The sequence below is a fragment of the Notamacropus eugenii genome, chromosome 3 (genome assembly GCF_028372415.1).
Source record: "Notamacropus eugenii isolate mMacEug1 chromosome 3, mMacEug1.pri_v2, whole genome shotgun sequence".
NCBI lineage: Eukaryota > Metazoa > Chordata > Mammalia > Diprotodontia > Macropodidae > Notamacropus > Notamacropus eugenii.
Window position 1 is genome coordinate 212,688,827 of NC_092874.1, and position 5,355 is coordinate 212,694,181.

Genomic DNA, 5,355 nt, shown 5'->3' on the forward strand with positions numbered 1-5,355 from the left:
CCCAAGGTTGTTGTGAAGATCAAATGAGATAACATGTGTAAAACACTTCGCATATACAATGCCTGGCACATGGTAGGTATATAAGGAATGCTTGTTCCCTATTTTTCCCTTCCCAATTCAGGAAATCACAGGATTTAGAGTTGGAGAACTCAGCGGTCAGCTAGTTTATCCCATACCTAAAAGGAATAATTAATTACTTATAATTAATTCAGTAAGGCATGCAAGTGTTCTCATCTGATCTCTCTATTCTTATCTTGGAAATAAATTTCGTGTCAGTCATTTTTGTTCTGTCATTTCTAGTACAAAATCATCCACCTTGATGGAGAAAACAAGCCATAAAAATCGAGCACTTCTGCCTCCACTTTCTGTTGTCAATTATTATCATCACATTCACCCCCAATTAGCAAGCTTATCCCAGGATTCTCCTCTTTACCCAACACAGCTCTTAAAAACAACACACCTCCTTTTTTTCCTTAGCTTTGCAGTCAACCTCCAATTGATGAAAAGTATTAACACTCCAGACACTATTTTTGCAACACTCTGTTATTGTTATAGTCTTCCTGCCAACTCCTCTTTAGAACATATTTAAATACTCAGGTATTTGATATGTATCTTCTTCTAAAAAATCTAAGCTAGTTGGTTAGCTCCTTGTGCATGCACTTCCAGCTCTTTGGACAATTCCCATTTTTTGGCCTCATTGGAATTGTTTCACCTTCTCGGTCTTCAGAAGTTCATTTGTGTGAGTTTCTTATTATTCCTTTTCTAACAGAGGGCTGAGAACTAGATGGCATACTGAGCTTTGTAGTTCAGGGGGATAAGCAATCTCTCACAGCCCTGAACACAATTTGGACTGTTGTAATCGTTGAGCTGACTGGAGAACTTGAGACCAGGAGTTAGAGAAGTGGTAGAAGTGGAACAGAGGAAGGTAATGGAAAGAGAGAGGAAGAGGAAAAAAGGGGGGGAAAGTAGGGAAAAGAAGGAAAGAGAAGCACAAAAACAAAAGGGAGAAAGTGAGGGGAAGGGGAGAGAGGAAGAGTGGAGGAGGAGAGGGGAGAGAGAGAAAGAGAGACAGAGAGAGTGAGAGAAGGAACAGGAGGAGGGGAAGAAGAAGGAGAAAAGGAGGGAGGGAGTGGGAGAGAGAGGGAGAAAGAGAGAAGGAGCATTGGAGAAAGAAAGGGGAGAGAAAGGGGAGGGGAGATAAGAAGGGAGAGAAGAGGGGGAGAGAAATGGGGAGAAATGAAAGAGAGAAACAGACAGACAGACATAACAGGAAGAAGTAGGGAGATAGCATCTTTAGCCTAGTGCAGAACTTAATGAGCTAAGCTGGGGAAAAAATGGCAACATGAAATTGAGTGGTAAAAAAAGGAATTGAAAGAACAGATGCTGTCAGAGAAGTGAAACCTCAAGGTAGGCCACTGAGTCTCTTTAGGGATCTCAGAACAGAGAACTCTAACTGAAAGCTGCAAGGATTGAGGGTACCTTTCCAAAGGTCTACTCTTTCTTGTCTGCCTGTGTACTAACAGGCACTATGCCGATCTGATTAATTCTTTCACCTAAGTGTTTTCTGTGTCTTGATTTTATTCCAAATACAAAGAGGCCAGGAATTAGGGGAAAATACAGAAAACTTAAATCAGAGCAGAGTCAAATCTCTGAATGTGAGGAAATTCTGAACTGGAGTGGGGTCTAAGCTATTAGAATTCATTGGAATTAATGACCCTTTTCTTCCATAAATTCCATACAATAGCAGAAAAAGGACCATGTGAAACTAAGACCCATTACATTGTCTCTAAGCTAAAAAGTGAGCTGACTTTTATCACAAAGCATGACTGATGAAATCTCTAGCCCCTTATGTGAGAAAGGAAAGGTAAGGGCATGGTGGAGACAGATGAGACCTGGAGGACAAAGCCTGAGTGTATTTAGCTACTCTCCTTCCAGAAGGTAGGAGACAGCAGATAGGATTGAATACTTTCCACATGACTGCCTGTCTGCTGTTCTACCAGGCTGACTTATAGAATTTTAGAATGGATTCTATTTAATCTTCATATGAATTCTTGTAACTCTTTTCTAAAACCTAATATAATAGGAAGGTTGGCTAATGAACCCAGTCCTTATGAGCATGTGCAAAGGGCTCGGCTGATGCAATATTCATGGGCACACAGAGATGTTCTATAGTTCATTTTTTATCAGCTAACCATGTGATCAATCTGATCATTTCTGTCACTTTTACTATATATTGATGGTGAGTGCTCCAAAAACATTCTGCAATTTCACAACTACATCATCAGTGAATGGGTATTACTGTTTCTCCACAAATAATTAATTATTTCTGTCATTTTCATTATCTTCAGGTGATTTTTTCCATATTGTTTAAATTGCATCTCTTTGGATTATTAGTGAGGATGGACATTTTTCCAAGTGATTATTGACAATTTTAAATTTGTCTGCCCATAGACTTTAACCACTTGTCATGAGTGTGTGTGAGTGTGTATGTGTGTGTGCATATGCATGCATGTGTATTCCTGCTAGCAAAATGTACTTTTGAAATGTTCCACTCTTGTCTTTGTGTGAACTAAGGGGAAAAAATTCTTTCCATCTGTGCATACTAGCGGTGTCACAAAAGACAGCATAACCAAGGTGGAACTTGGTATCTCTTCCCTTCCTCTTGCCCCCTCCACAAGCCTGTGTCTTCCACAATTCCTTATTTCTGTTAAAGGCACAACAACCTTACCAATCACCAGGTTTGAAGTGTCATAGTCACTCATTTCTTCCCTCTATCTCACTTTCCAAGACCAATTTATTGTCTCTTTGACTTCCTTCAACATCTTTCACATTTTTTTCAATCAAAGGCCCTCATCAATAACTCTCACTTAGATGCTTCTAATAACCTTCTAATTCGTCTCCTTGTTTACAGTCTCTCGATCCCTTCAATTCATTACTCTCTCTTCCTCTGTTCTATCCATCTTTCACACAGCTGCCAAAATAATCTTCCTAAGACACATCTTTCACTATGTCACTCCCTTGCTCACAAACCTCTAGTGGCTCCTTGTTGCCTCTAATGTTAAATAAAAACTTCTTAGTTTGACCTTTAAAATTCTTCTCGATCTGACTTTAGTCCAGTGTTCCAGACTGATGTTTATAGTGCTCACTTGGCATTTTCACAAGACTGGCCTACTATGTGTACCTTGACCTCAGATTTTGCGTGGTGCTTTTGCATAAGATCTCTCCCATGCCTGGAATATACTCCCTCCTCAACATGCTCTTGGACTCCTTAGTCTCACTTTCAAGGAAGCCAGCTGAGATGCCACCAATGGAAAACCTTCCCTGATTCCTCCCAGTTGTCAGTGTTCACTCTCTTCTCAGATCACCATGTATTTGTTTATCTGTGTACACACTGTGGTAGAGGACTGATGATTTCAACAGAGAGAGAGACAGAGACAGACAGAGACAGAGAGAGAGAGAGACAGAGAGAGACAGAGAGAGAGAGAGAGAGAGAGAGAGAAAGAGAGAGAGAGAGACAGAGAGAGAGAGACAGAGAGAGAGAGACAGAGAGAGAAGAGAGAGAGAGAGAGAGAGAGAGAGAGAGAGAGAGAGAGAGAGAGAGAGAGAGAGAGAGAGAGAGAGAAATTGTGGGTTAGGTAGCCCACATATTTCCTTAGGGGCCCTGCTTCTCTGCTGTGCTTATCTTCCAGTGGGAAGAGAATAAGGGAGGGAGAATTTGGGGCAGGCAGACTATTTCCTGAACAGGGACAAAATCAAGGATATGACCCAAGGGGCATATCCTGAGTGGGGCTGCTCCAAAGAGATGGGGAAGTGAAAGCTGTGGTTGCTGCTGTGATGTCAATTAACCCTGTCTGCTTCAGTTTCTCATTTGTAAAATGAACAGGAAAAAGAAACAGTAAATCACTCTGGACCAAGAAAACTGCAAATGGGGTTGTGAAAAGTTGAACATGACTGAAAAATGACTCAACAGCAACAAAATTATGCCATAAGAAATGATGAGCAGAATGGTTTCAGAAATATCTGACAAGATGTATAAGAACTGATGCAAAGAGAAGTGAGTAGCACCAGAAAAACTCTGTATACGAGGAATAGGAGTATTGAAACGATGATCAAATGTGGAAGACTAAACTACTCAAATGCATCAAATCATCCAAGATAATAGCAGAGAACCTATAAGGAAAAATGCTGTCTATTTCAAAGAGAGAACTAATGAACTCTGAGTGCATACTGAGGCACATTTTATTTTTCTTATTTTGCAACATCACTAATACACAAATGTGCTTTGCACAACTTTAACATGTATAATAGGTACCATATCACTTGCTCTCTCGATGGGTGGGAGACAGACTGAAAGGAGAGAGAGAATTTGGAGCTCAAATTTTAAGAATGTATGTTAAAAAAAGAATGCATGAATCCACAGATCAGTAAGGTGAGATTCATGAGACCCTGAAAAATGTTATTCCTATATGTACTTTTTGTAAAGCCTCAAATTGTACTATTCTGTTCCCCTGCCGTATTTCACCAAAAAAAAAGAGGAAAATGAACATAGCACAAAGACCACTAATTAGATTTGACTACATGGAGGTGAACAGAGTGTCGGACCACTCAAGTCCAAATATGGTGGTGCCGAGAGAAATGCCAACACAAGGAAATTCTTGTGCAAAATGTAAAGAGTGCTGTATCAGAAAACAGAAAGATGTGAGTTCAAATATAGCCTCAGAAACTTATTAGAATGAGTTAACCCAGGGAGGGTCATCTAATCTATGTCTGCTTCAGTTCCCTCATCTATAAAATGGGGGTAGGATTAAACTTCCCTGTGAACCTAAATTAAAATAATATCTATAAAGAACTCTATAAGCCCTAAAATATTAACTACATCAGCAGTAGCAGCAACAGCAGTATCATCATCATCAACCCAGATTCAATTCTCATTTGTTGATCCAAATGCATTTTTAAAACTCACATCAATATGCCTTAATGTGAGGTTTAATTAGAAGTCCACTTACTTGTGGACACAAAGTAGAATGGCTAGGTTCCTGGGTTGTGGTATAGGTTTGTGTACTTGTGGGAGTTCAAGGAAAGTCCAAACAAAGTGGTAAAACAAAGGGGCTGCTAGACCTTATTTATCCCCTTTTGAGGAGCTGTTGCTAGGAAACTGACTATGACACTATTTATATAAACATTCTAGCCATTGAAAAGAAAACCTTTGTCACAGCAACACCCAACCGCCAGAGCAGTGTTGGACTTCAGAGTACATGTACTCGGATTCTCAGAAGATCCTTGGGTCCCTATCCCTGGTGCTGATCCAGTGACTACAGGCAGCTTTGGGGAAACAGGGGCAGACGAGCTACTCCC